This window comes from Triticum aestivum, chromosome 3A, assembly GCF_018294505.1.
Source record: "Triticum aestivum cultivar Chinese Spring chromosome 3A, IWGSC CS RefSeq v2.1, whole genome shotgun sequence".
Lineage (NCBI taxonomy): Eukaryota > Viridiplantae > Streptophyta > Magnoliopsida > Poales > Poaceae > Triticum > Triticum aestivum.
The window spans coordinates 707,148,690-707,162,867 of NC_057800.1; the positions used below are offsets into that span (position 1 = coordinate 707,148,690).

General features: G+C 44.3%; 1 long non-coding RNA gene across 15 annotated transcripts; it reads left to right on the forward strand.

Moving 5' to 3' along the window:
• The first annotated feature begins 370 nt into the window (after positions 1 to 370).
• Positions 371 to 7,433, forward strand: LOC123063375 (uncharacterized). 15 transcript variants are annotated; one of them, XR_006430285.1, is made up of 9 exons: positions 373 to 1,014; positions 1,426 to 1,501; positions 1,584 to 1,726; positions 2,070 to 2,151; positions 2,521 to 2,588; positions 2,692 to 6,052; positions 6,523 to 6,598; positions 6,705 to 6,902; positions 7,136 to 7,433. It is a non-coding gene; the product is annotated as an uncharacterized lncRNA (long non-coding RNA). The 15 variants fall into 15 exon arrangements; XR_006430288.1 differs by having other exon boundaries at positions 381 to 1,014; positions 2,692 to 2,790; positions 3,729 to 3,918; positions 5,768 to 6,902; XR_006430287.1 differs by having other exon boundaries at positions 371 to 1,014; positions 2,070 to 2,181; positions 2,692 to 2,790; positions 3,004 to 6,902.
• Positions 7,434 to 14,178: the final 6,745 nt, after the last annotated feature.

The following is a 14,178-nucleotide window of genomic DNA, read 5'->3' on the forward strand; positions in this document are numbered from 1 at the left end:
TATAAGTTACCGGGGGGGTATGTTTCTAACATTCTTTCTACTTGATCAAGATTACCGTGGTGTTTGTACGTAGGTATGTGATGCGTATGTAACCATGCTATTTACACAAAATTTACGGGGGTATGTTTTCAACAATTTCCCCACCGAGTCAAATATTACCATGGTATCTCTACTCCTAAGGGAGCAGTTGGTAGTCTCGCTTTCAGGTTTTTTTAGTCCCACCTCCCACGGTTTATTTTGGTACCTCCTCCCACCTCTAACTAAGCCACCACAAACCGAAAAAACCTGCTCCTGAGTCCTGAACCCGCACCATTACATGTGCGAACCTCAATAGACGTTCGAAGGAAAACCTGCGACAAAAAAACCTACGACGGTTAACCAGCGATAGGAAAACCGTGCGGCCGCACGTAGGAGCGACGAGTCATGTTATCGAGCTAGGTCTCCCTTCGTGGCCGCCCAACATCCCTGTGCCGCCTCGCTTCAGTCGCCGCCCTACATCCTCGCCGCCCTACATCCTCGCCGCCCTCCATCCTGGTCGACGTCCCCCGCCCCGCATCACTCGCCTTCCTCCATCCGCGTCGATCCTGGACAAGGTCGCCGCTGCCCTCCATCAATTCATCGCCGAGTTGAACATCTCGACGATCCGGCGCTGATCCGGCGCTGGTCCTGGATTAGGTCGCCGACGCCATCCATCACTTCGCCGCCGCGCTGAACTCCTCACCCTTGATACAGGATTCGGCGCCTTGATACAGGATTCGGCGCTGATCCTGGACGCGGATACGCGGACACGTCCAGGACCTGGCCAAAACACGTCCTAGATCCGAAAAATAGGTATACAAACCATCTCAAACCGGGAGAGAGGGAGGAAGGGAGGAGGAGGGGGAGGCTGCAGCTGCGAGGCTACGATGGGAGACGTTGGGGATGCCCACTGGACGTTGGTGTCCTTCTCAACACAAACCCATGGAGTGCCCAACCCGGATTGATGCAGATTTCTTGGGTGCTGATTTTGAGTTGGTAAGAACCCTTGATTGATGCAGATCTTAATTTTGATTTATGTGGCTGCAGGTTTATAATCTGGGTGTAGAGCAAATTGTTTTTGGTTGGCGATGACTGCACTCAGATGGACATCCCTATGCTCCTTATATCTTGCTGGTTACCATTATTGTTGATTATTTCTCTTTTTGTTCTTTTCTGTTATCTAATAGGGAGTAATAGATATTCTCTTACTACATGTACATCTAAAGGACAAAGGAGCATGCCATCCCTGATTAAACATGGGTTTTGTTTGAGATATAACATTTCTAGCTGAATGTTGTTTCATACAATTAATCATTATTTCAGTTTGAGAGATTAAACCCAAATTAGTTTATGCATTGAATTGGAAATATCACAACTGCATCTTAATTGTCTGCTTAAATTCCACAGTAAAGACTTTGCCACCGATGACACGCTATATGCGGACGCCACATCCTTTCTTCTGCACGCAGCGCACGACATTCCGGTAAGCCTTGTACCGTTGAGATGCTTGACGAGGTGTGCAGCTGTAGTTTAGTAACTTTGGGTGTTTGATTTGAGCGTTGCAGGTTCGTTTATGTGTGCTTTTCAGTATTGTACATGAGGTACCATGAGGGGTGGTGACCCAGACCTTGCTGGCGTGGCGAAAGAGCCGGTTCCTGTGATCAGGATGATGGAGGCTCTTGGGTCACAGCCCACATGTCTGCTGGAGGTAAGTTTTATACCCTCATTCTGTTAGTAGATGCTCTTGGTGTACAGATACCATTCAGACGGTGTCTTTGGTGAAACTTGTAGCTATGCTACTTGGCCCTACTATAGTACTACTCCTGTATCATTCATGCATTAGGTTTTGTGAAGTTTCAGCTCAACCCTATGCCATGTTCTTTGTTAGTATTTCCTTACATATTATCTGCATCATTCCCTAAGAAAAACATATTATGTGTGGGCTCCCCTGATTCATGCTCGTTTTCTTCATTTTGGTTGTTGATCCGGATATTGGATACCCTCAGACGAAGTACATTGTCAGTGTTAATAGATGATTTTTTTTTCAGCAGATGGAGTCTCCATCGTCATATGGCTGCTGAGATGAGTTGCTCAAATGATTAAAATTATGTTTGCGCTCCAGGTCTAGATGAGGTAGAGGAGCTCAGTTTGATCCTAAGGATGGTATTTGCTTTTTGTAAAATTAAATTACTTATTCGTATCGTAATTTCAGACTGAGATTTTTTCTTTTCTCAACTATTCGCTATCTGTTGTACCTTCGATGTTTTAAGTGGCCAATTTGAGCTTGTCTGATCACAGTTTCCACAAGCATTGCATAGCCTTGCTGGAAATCAGATGTCTTTAACCTTTTAAAAGTTCTTATAGAAAAATTCTTACATTCTTTGTCTTACAACCAAAAGGACATTCTACTTCAGGTTTTGTCTTACAACCATAGGAGATTCTACTTCGTGTTTTATTTTACAAGCAAATATAATTCTGAATGTCATTTATGTTGATGGACAGCAAGTTATAATCATATGGTAGTCTCAAGAAAGTTCAGGACAAGAAGCATGTTCCACTGATGTAACGAGGTATGCTCGTGATCTACAGTACTAATGCGCCTGACCCAGCAGCTTCTTGTCAATAGTTACAGTGCTTGGTTAAAATAATTATTATGATCATTGTTAATTATAGACTGGCTGTCTTGCACACACCACAAGTGAAGGTTTTGGAACTCCATTCGCCAATAGTATCAGTGAATCAAACACTCCAATCTCTCTGAATTCTAACCCAGTAAGTTGTGATTGCATATGACACCTTATTTTTAGTGATCATTCTCTATGGTTTATTATTAGTTCTGGATCAGTTTATAGTATAAGTCGTTTATTATTCAGTTTTTTTTGTTTCTCTTCAGACTTTAGATTCTTCAGTTATCTGATTCTTACTCCCTTTCGTTCATTAGTGTTCATTTTTGATTCAGTCCTTAGATTCATTATCCTAGATCAGTTTGTTGGTGCAGCGCTTGCAGTATTGAGAGGCTTTCTTCTGACATCTCCTCTTGCAAGTACGAGCTACGTGTGCAGACTGCGTAAGCATCGAGCGGCGGGCCATGGACGTGGACATGGATTCTGTTTTTTGGTCGCTGTAGCTGAAAGTTGTGTGGTTGTTGCTCCACCGATATTATAATGGAGCTCCTAATTGTGATACATTAATTTGCATTCAATCACATATAATATGTCCAAGATTTTAGCTCCATGATCACTCATCTAACTGTGGTTGTCTGCTTTTTAGCCAATATCAAAATGTTCACTCTCAACTCAGTTTTTCTGGTAGATGTGCTAGGATCAAATGGGTTGTCATTTCTAAGCTGCATGGTTTTTAGGCTTTATAGCTCATGGAGGTGAATCTGGAAATGATCATAGTGTCAATTTATATTTTTCTCCTGGAAATGGGATTATCCCCACAACAGTACTTCATGAACTTTACACTCTTCATGGTTGCCAGGTGCCAGCAATAATTAGGAAATTAGTAGACCAATCCTTTTTTATGGAACTCTAATCTAGAAGAGGTACTCTTCAAATTGTGGTGTTACTTGAGTGTTGCGGATACACATACATTTGGGTTATTTTAAAAAAATGAGCATATGTTTGTCTTAATGTTAAATGCAGCTTCCAAAATAGCTCATGGTGATTTCTTATGTTCTTTACTGAATTAGCGCTGTATTTGGACAGTCAATCTTTCCTGGTCGCTGCTACTTTTAGTGTGGATAAAGATATATCAAGTTGCCACCTGGCAACGATGCTTTTTGTCCATGCTAGCAGTATGAATGATGAAGGAGAAGAGCAGCGAACACAAATCTTTCTCGCGGCTATTGATTTTATACACATCGGCTGCATCATGTGATATGGTAAACCAACAGAGGTATGTGGATAATCCAAGCTGCTTATTTTCCGTCCGACACTTTAACTCCTTCGGTGACCTGATTGCTAACAAAATGTCACAATAGGTTTTGTTCGAAGTGTCAGTTCAAAATATGGTGATTGAATTTTTTTATCTCACGGATCATACTTTAAAGTTCATAATTTTTATAATGCTCTGTAATGGAGTCCTGTTGGTTGTGTAATGCTTGAGAGAGTTACATGTTCTCTCCATTAACCCCTTTATTTTTTGCAAATCAATTACCTTCTTCATGTGTTTCAGCTGCTAGGGCTGAAGGCCGAAGTAATGTATGGTAATCAAGCTGTTAAATAGAGAATTTGGGATTTACACAAGCTGTTATATTGTTCAATGCTCCAGCATGAAGTTGCTCCGCATGACTCCTTCATCTTCCCCGAGGCTCTCCTCCTGAAACCCCGCCTTGCCTGAGCCGCTGAGCGATGTCACTGGGACAGAACTGATGAGTACGGCTATTTTGTGACGGGTGACGAGGAGGAATATCGTAATGACTTCAAGATTCATGTATCCAAGATCAGGAAGCGGAAGCGCCGCCTCATGCGTGAGCAGGCGTGCGTCCACTCGAGGCCATTAGGGCCACGCTCACTGGCGACCTAGCTGATTTCATCCACGCTCACTCATGCATGTAGGGATTACATAGTTGCATGGAGTTATTTGGTTAGTGGGCTGAGCCGTGCATGTTGGTTGAGCACCCGAGTCAAGTAGTGGCCGGTTGGCCGGGCCATCCGCATCATGAAGTGACTCTAGGACGTGGCCGTTTTGGCGTGAGTGCATGGGTCCTTGTGTATATATGTACTGCTTTGCGTGAAAAAAAAATGTTGGAGCTGATCGCCAGCTCCTCTTCTTCTTCCTCTAGCTACCTCTCAAAGCTCACGGAAGAACAAAAGAACACAGATATTTGGTGGCCGCTGTATCACACAGCCGACCCTTTTCTCTTCTCTGTATTTCTCTCCTCAAAGCAAATATGCATACAAGTGCTTAAGTAGACTCACGCTCACGTAGCCGGGCCACACACTCGCCCACTAACTGCATGCACGCACCCACGCACACCACTAACTAATGACTTGATCTTCTCCTAGAATCACTCTAGGAACCACACGACCCGGCCACTCATGCAGCAGCAGCTAACAACCTCGGACATGCATACACAGCAGCCTCTCGCCACCGTTCGGCATCTCGCCATGCGCCATATCTCACGGCGCCTCGCATCTCACCTCCTGCATGTTCTCCGAAGCTTCACCTGCTACAACTACCTTTATGCATGGACAAGCAAACTAATATGCAGATACATGTGAATCAAGATTAAAAAAGCTAACAGTCTCCTCGACCAAGAAAATGGCTTTGCACAGAGGTCTGCACCCCACTTCATCATAACTGTTGCCAAATCTCTTACTGATATAATTGTCTGTGCTTTTTATTTTGTTTTATGGATCCAGTCTTTGATCTCATTTATGACCGGCTAAGATCGGTATCGTTTTTGCGTTCCTAGGTGCTAGATAATATTTTGTGCAGATTTGAGAGAGAGATCTGTGTTGGTGATGATCAACCCAATTTAGTGGCAACAAAATAATGGTGACAAGCAGTTCATTTTAGAATATACATATGAACTGGTGGAATAGAAAACAATTTCTTCTATACATGGAAAGAATTCCTTGTACACTTAGTTCCATATTCGAGTGCATTTTCTTGGTGATGTGCTTCACCTTTTTTTCTTGTACCTGACTAGAAGGGTAATCAAAATACTTTTTTGTTTGAGTGTGTTTCCTTCTTCCTTTCCTATATAATTTCTTATTCCATTTGGTCCTATTCGATTCAGAATCCTTCCAGCGAACAAGTTGCCCCGCTCATTCTCATAATTGCGTGAAGATAAACAAAATGCATGAAGAACCAAGCAGATATAGGAGCGATGTCAACTCTCCCTGGGTGAACTCCGGTACAGCTCCAGTGTATGTACAACAGGGCTTCATGGAGTCGTTCAGTTCATGTTCAAGACCTGAAGATAGCAATGCACTGGATGACAAGGTTACTCGATAGAGCGGATGCTTTCTCTGCTCTAGATGGTGAAGTCGGCAAAAGATTGAATGGCATGGTTCATGTCCCTGTAAGTAGTTGTAATCACTTCCTACTGATCCAACATAATGTTAAAATTGATTCACAACACAAAGGGGTAAAGTACAGCTTTTTTCAGTTTCTACAGATTTAAGGAGTTTTGACTTCCACCTTGGGTGTCATTAACAAAGTGTTCTTGCTTAGGATGAGCAAGCTACAAGCCATAGTACATTTTACCAAAACACTTCAAGTCTTTAATGGTGGAGTACATATGAATAATTAGCAGCCACACTACATTTTCATGGGCATACGTACTTGAACTCTTTTCATATGTTATTCTCAACACCGTGGCTCATAAATTTTATTAGTAATTATTATTCAGAAGGTTTCCTGGTCAGTAAAAGACATTTGTGATTCAGAACATCGAGAGTATGGAGGGTTTGAGCACAGAAAGAAGTTTCGTTCTGGTTACTACCTTATGAATATATTTGTAGATAATTCGTTTTGCAAGTTTTTGGGCAGGATTTCCCCACAATTTGGTCATGTCATTTGAGACAAGGACATCATACCTTTTGAATTTGTTGAGTGAACCACATTGGTAAGAAAATTCGGCAAACTTGGTATTGTTCAACACGTAGAATCTGTGTCATTCACAAGACGATAAAAATATGTTGATTGTATTAGTCACTAACTCATTGCTGCAGAGAAGTCTTGCCACTGGACAGGCATCAGGGGACACACTGAGGAGGAGCGGCGCCGCAGGGCCGCCGCCGTCCGGAGCACCTTTGGAGGGATCCGCGGACAAGAAGTCACCAGGGCTGGCCATCGTGCTGGAGAAGTGTGGAGGATGTTATGGAAAATGACCAAAAGGCCCAGTTCGGAACACCTGCTGACTGTTTCAGGTAGCCTTTGTGTTGTTGTCGCTCTACAGTGCAGGAATCAATTTCAATATGGACATGATTAACATGTTGTTTTGGTTCAGTTTGTAGGCCTTACTTTCTGTAAATTCTTAAACATACATTCGTCATATGTGCATCCATAGCAAATTCCTTTGATCAGAATCATAGACTGCTCCAAGGATATGGTTGTATAACATACAATTTATAACCTAATGATTGTTACTTGGTTTATCCAGCCCGGGAGTCCAGCCGAATTGGGAGGCAAGGTCTACGAGATGATGATGAACGCCCTTGGCGGGAGATGGGGAAGATCTGAGACAAATGGATAACTTGTTTTCTAGAATGCATCGCATAGATGTGTAATTTTGAAATGGCCGCCGAAGATATTTCCATTATCAGGCTAGACTTGATTGGAGGGATATAACTAATCTAAGATTTGTTTGATTGAGATCATGCATATATGAAATATTGTATATCTCATACAACATATCTGAAGTTAACAGTAAAGTTTCATAATTTTTAGAAGAAGTTGCATATACTGTTGGTTCTAGGTGAAGTTTGTATCGCAAACATTATAGCTGACATATGTTTACAAATACATGCACTTAAGCAGCCACGACTATGCTAATTCACGTGGAGATGGCACAAACATGGAGAGCTAAGTACTCTATATACGACAACTAATGTTTCACCTTTATTGGGACCAAATCTAAAAGTTTTTTTTTCATTGTTTTACACGTTGATGGATGCTGCGAACCTTAGAAATTATTAGCTCCTGAATGAAGCAGAGGAAGATGCCTCCCACGACCTCTTTTTCACCGTCACAAACATTGGAGCTGTAGTCTGAAAATTTATTCTCTGTATTGGGCCCTGTTACCACGAAGCACTAAGGGTACGTACCTCTCTTGGCACTGTAGCAACAAGTGCGGATAGATACTTTTTTGGTGGAAGAGAGAAGAGAGAGATACACTTTTCTATTTTTTTAGATGATACCTTTTTTGGTGAGAGAGAGAGAGAAAAAAAAAATTCGTGGAGTTGTGAGACATACGCAATTGAAAAGATTGAGCCCAAGTCCAACTGCCCGACTGGCCGTAATGAAGCCATCACTAGGACACTAGCGATCTAGCGAGTCTGTGCATTAAGTTATTGTTTTTTTCCGAGAAAACTTTCGATCTATTTATCAACTGTCAAGATAGTACAAAGAGAAGTAGAATTTACACCCAGGTTCGTAGACCACCTAGCGATGACTACAAGCACTGGAACGAGCCGAAGACATACCGCAATCATCGCCGCTATCTCTTTGGAGATGGGCAAACATTGTTGTAGTAGACAGTCGAAAAGTCTTTGTGCTAAGGTCCCATAGGACCAGCGCACTAGAACAGGAACCACGGCTGACGAAGAGAAGCATAGATCGGAATGATCCAACCCGCAGACATACAGACATAGACGAACGAAGACCGTATCCAGTCGGATCCACCAAAGACAAACGCCAATCAGATCCCACGAGATCCGTCGGAGACAAACCTTCACAAGTTTTCCAACGACGCTTGAAACATCACCGGGATGAAGGCTAGGTGGGGAGGACCTTGTTCCATCTTCAATAAGCCGTTGCCGCTTCATCTTCTTGAGCATGACAAACTCTAACAAAACTCAGAAAAGTACCTAAAAACGGGGCCCTCGACCGGGATCCACCACGCCTCCATGGTTCAAGGACCATAGGAGACGGGCGGCCCGGCAGCGGCAATGGCGAGAGGCACGGAAACCCTAGATGAGCCATTAACTTACGGTTAACCCAAATAATGCACTTGCAATGCACTATCTTTTCTATAATAACAATGGCCAAGCTTCGTGAGACGATCTTAAGTATAATAGAAATCAAGGTGCTATATACTCCCTCCGTTCCTAAATATAAGTCTTTTTAGAGATTCTACTATAGAAACTACATTTACATGTATATAGACGTCTTTTAGAGTATAGGTTCATTCATTTTACTTTGTATGTAGTCTATAATGAAATCTCTTAAGACTTATATTTAGGAATGGAGGGAGTATCATTTCTAATGCATTGCACACTAAAAGTTATATGTTGTTGTACCACCTACTTTACATCAGATATGATAGTATACGTCGTTGATTACATTTTTCGAAATCCATTGCAAGTGAAGTGGATTCATTTTTTTATACATGTGAAATTTGACAAGCCTTAGAGCAACTTCAAAGGGCCGACCCATTTCGTCCGCCTGCGTCCGTTTGGGTCGGCGCGGACAAAAGTGGTGGCCCAACGCGCCGACTGAAACCCAAATCACGTTCGCGTCACGTCGGCGCCGACGCATGTGCGGCCCAAGTTTGCGCCCCAAATGCGTCGGCGCAGATGCCGAACGGACGTTTCGCGCGCCTTCTTACTATCCGCCGCGTCCCCACATGGCAGCCGTCCAACTATCCGCTGCCCACGCGGTCAGCTTAATTTATGACGACGGGCCCACGCATCAGCGACGGCGCTCGTCCTTTTTAAGCCGACCGTGCGGCGGGGCCGTCCACATCTGCCCACCCTTGCTCCCTCGACGTCGGCAAACCCTAGCCACCACAACCACAGCGAGATGGGCCTCTTCTCCGGCGTCAGCGGCAGCAAGGCCAACGGCAAGTCCCCCGCCACCCCTTTCCCCTTCGAGTTTCTCCCACCTCCGCCGGCTCCTCGCCGGCAGAGGCAGCGCGTCAACGTGCCAGCGCACCAGGCGAAGTGGCACTGGCAGAACCGCCAGCCGCTGCCGTATCCCGACGTGACGCTGCCGCACGACTGGCATCTGGATCCCGATAGGATCCCAGTGCCGGCGGCGCCGCGGACGGCTCGTGCTCACGCGGAGGAGGTGCGGCGCCGGCGGGCACTACTGACGCCGGAGCATCGCCTCGACAAGGCCTACGCAACCGACTAGCCCAACTAGGCGAGGTGGTTCGCCTTCGAGCACGAGGAGGCGAGGCGACGGGGCGTGCGCGAGGTCGACCGGAGGCCAACGCCGCTCGTCGTCCGCGAGGAGGACCAGGCGGCGGAGGACGCCTGTTAGGCGGCCCTTACGGCCGTCTACCGGGAGAGCGAGGAGGACGAGCGGCGCAGAGCGGAGGCGGCGAAGGCGGCGGAGGCGGAAGAGGAGGCCCGGTACGAGGCGGAAATGGCGCAGGCCCTTGCCCTCTCCGCGGCGGGCGACAACATGGTGAAGCCGGTGGCCCCGGCGTCCCCCATCAAGCCGGAGCCGCAGCCGGAGCCCGAGCCCGAGCCCATCGCGCGCTTCTCCTGGAATGGACTGGTGCGCGAGTGGGTGTCCGCGCCATCGGTTTGGCTGGGGGCGACGCCGGCGCAGGAGCAGGCCTACCTCGAGATGTGGCGCCAGCGCCGGTTGGCAGAGGAGGGCCGTCAAGGTGAGTACGAGGAGATGCTCGAGCGCGACCTCGAGGAGGAGGCGCGCGAGGCCGAGGAGGAGGCGCGCCAGGCCGCGGCTGCACAGGCGGCCACACAGCCCCCCGCCCCGGCACAGCCCGACATGGGGGCGCTCTGGAACTCGGCGTTCGCCTGGGCCGGGCCGGCGCCGACGCTCATCGACCTCACGGACCCCGAGGACAACAACGACGACGCTTAGGGCAGCGCGCCACCTCGTAGTTTAGTCTGTTTTTATTTTTTAATGCAAATATGGATGCATGGACTCTCGCCGGCCTTCGTGGCCTGCTTTAATGTTTAATTAATGTTGTTTCTTTTTTTTAAATATGCATGCGTTCTTTTTTTGGCGCCGTCAAAATGGATCTCAGGCCGGCGTTGGGCGCAGGCGCCGACCCAAATGCAGAAGCGGGCATCCGTATCCGTCTGGCCGACCCAAACGGACAAAAAACGAATGAAATCGCCGTCCGTTTGGGTCAGCAAGTTGGAGTTGCTCTTATGCTTATATATGCAACTGATATATTTTTGAAATGCCCGTGGCAACGCACGGGCATTCTACTAGTTTGTATGTAAATTATCAGGTATGCGGTGTGTATATTACTATGCTATTTACACAGAAGTTACCGGGTATCTTTTCAACAATTTTTTTCTCCAGATCAAATTTACCGTGGTGTTTGGACCTAAATTATCAAGGTTGTGGTGCGTAATTTCTATGCTATTTACATACAAAAAGTTACCATGTGTATTTTTCGACCACTTTTTACTACTTTTCCCCAAATCAAGACTATTACAGTGCTATTTACACATAAGTTCCCGAGGTATATTTTCAACAACTTCATCCACTCGAATCAAACTTATCATAGTATTTGGACGTAAGTTATCGAATTTTGCGGTTCATATATAACAGTGCTATTTTCACTTAAGTTATCGCGGGTATGTTTTTCGACAACTTTTTTGCTCTTTAGTCAGAGTTACCGTGGTGTTTTTACGGAAGTTATCGGGTATATGATTCGTATATTACCGTTCTATTTTCACGTGAGTTATCGAGGTATATTTTTCAACAATTTTCTCCTCTTTGGACAAAATTACCATGGTGTTTGCACCCAAATTATTAAGTCGGTGTTTCCTATTTTACCAAGCTACTCACACAGAAGTTACTGGGAGTACATTTGTCAATAACATTTTTCCCTTGGTCAATTTTACCGCGATGTTTTTACGTAAATTATCATGTACATGGTTCATATATTATCATGTTATTTTCACATAAAGATATTGGGTTTATTTTTTAACAACTCCCCTCCTTGTTTAATTTTATCGCGGTGTTTGTACTTAAGTTATCATGTCTACAAAATGTATATTACCATAGTATTTACAGAAAAAGTTACCGGGGTTGTGTTTTCAGTAACTTTTTTGCCGGATCAAAAGTTACCACGGTGCTTGTATGTAAAATATCAGTTATGCGGTACTTATATTACCGTGTTATTTATACAAAAATTACCGGGGTATGTTTTCAATAACTCCCTCCACCCTACGCTATTAAAGTTACCATGATGTTTATATGCAAGTTATAAAGTCTGTGGAGCGTAAATTATGATGTTATTTACACGTAAGTTAGTGACGTTATCTTTTTCAATAATTTTTTTCCGGGCCAAAGTTACCATGGGATTTGTCTTTAAGTTATCGGGTCTGCGGTACATATATGACCATGCTATTTACACTTAAAAACATTTCTCAATTAAGAAACATACACAAAATGTTATCATAGTGTTTCTATGTAAGTTATCAAATCTGTAATGCATAAATTTTTTTGAGGGTTGTAATGCATAAATTACCATGTGAAAAACGATGTGAAAAGTGAACACCCATTAGTCACCTAATTGCTTTTTAATTTTTGTTGCCGATATTACGGTGTCAACCTCAAGAATTAAAAAGGAGTAGTCAATCTTTTAAAAATAGGAAACAAAAATTACAGTGTGACTGAAAAAAAATTCTTCACACTAGGAAATAGCATCAATTTTCATCCACGCGGTGAAAATTGATCTCAACTTCAAACTGGTACCAATATTGCGGTGTATCTAGCCAAGAAATAACTAAGTTACCACACCACACAACACAGGCGCAACAATCCCTAATATTATTTGTCCTATCTGGACCGAGATCTAGTAACTTGCCTCTAGCAAGTCGTGTTGTAACATGCCCTCTTTTATCTGACATCCAATATAGATCCAATGCACGAGATTGTTCGAAAACAAAATAGCGCACACCTATGGACTTAGCAGAAGCAAGAAAACAACCACAACATGGGACTTGAACGTCTCCTGATTTCTGACTTTTACAAGTGCTAGTACAGGAATAACGAACAACAGCAAAGCACTAGAATATCTCAAATTGCAGATTTTCACAACACACTTGCACGCTTAATAGCAAGAAACGGCACCATCCAAGCATTGGACCCTCTTTAAAGTGCAGATTGTGTACAACATAACAGCAACAACAAAGCACTGGAACTTATCCAAACTGCATTTTTAGAGCCTCACTTATAGGCTTAACAAGAACACAAGAAACAGCAGCAAATGTGCATTTATAACACTTAAATTCTAGCACATAACAGCAGCAACAAAGCACCGGAACCTCTCCAAATTGAACATTTTTGTAGTACTTAACACTGAAATTCTAGAACATAACACTGGAAAATGTGTAGAACTAACATAGTTTTTTTGTACCAACAAGTGGTACAACTGAACAATAAATTGAAGTACTGAATATACCAGGCTAGTTTATCTGTACACTTTGTAAGTTTGTAGGAGCACCAGATATGAATAGGCTAGAGTTTCTTGTAAGAAATGAACAAAAAAGTTGTAAAGAAGCAACAATAGTATTGGCATCTCTTGACAATACATTTCCCTTCAGGTTTTCTTACGAGACAACTGAACTGAATGAGCAAGGGACGCACAACACACTCCTGCGATGCGGTGGCGCCGGGTCTCGTCCATTCTCTACAGCGACGCAGCAGGCTCCTCACTCTGCTTGGATCCAGCAACCTTCGGAACTCCATTTTATGGTCAACTGAGCTTGTTTACACCTCCCAACTACATAATTTATTGGAGCCTCACACCCCCTAGTCCGGCCCTGAAGGAGGTGTTGCAATCGTGGGCTTCGAGGATGACGACTAGGCAGCGGCGGCTGGCGCCAGAGGTCGCGACCGTTGGGCGGAGGGGGTCCAGTGGATGGGTTGTGTTTCCGGCGGCAGCTTGCTCGGATCAATGGGCGGCGCCATGGGAGCTCCCTTGAGCAGAAAGAAAGAGATGATAGAGAGGGAGGAAGGAAGGAAGATGAAGGGAAAAGGAGGGAGCAAGGGGCGGCACTGCGGTTTGGCTTGCCGGCGGCGGCTCGCCGGAGGAGGATGCGGCGAGGAGGGCTCGGACTTGACGGCACGGAGGAGGAATCAGAGGAAGACACCATCAGCTGGGGACTTGGCGCGGGGGAGGAATACGGGAGGAAGACTTATGCGTGCGATGCCGATCGAAGGGACACCGAGTGGTGTGGCAGTTTTGCAATCGGGCACAGGGTTGCCAAATACATATTTCGTTATTTATTTTATTTTGTTTCTACTTACAACAAAATAGTTATTGTTGCTATTTTTATTTTTTTCCAGTTTTTTTGTTTTGTTTTCTGTATTATTTATTTTCTTTTGTTTTTTACTTTATTTTTTAATTCTTTTTGCTTTTAGGTCAGTAAAATTATAAACTTTCTGTTGCTTTATTTATTTTATTTTGTTTCTACTTACAACGAAATACTTATTGTTGCTATTTTTTCCAGTTTTTTTTGTTTTGCTTTCTGCATTATTTATTTTCTT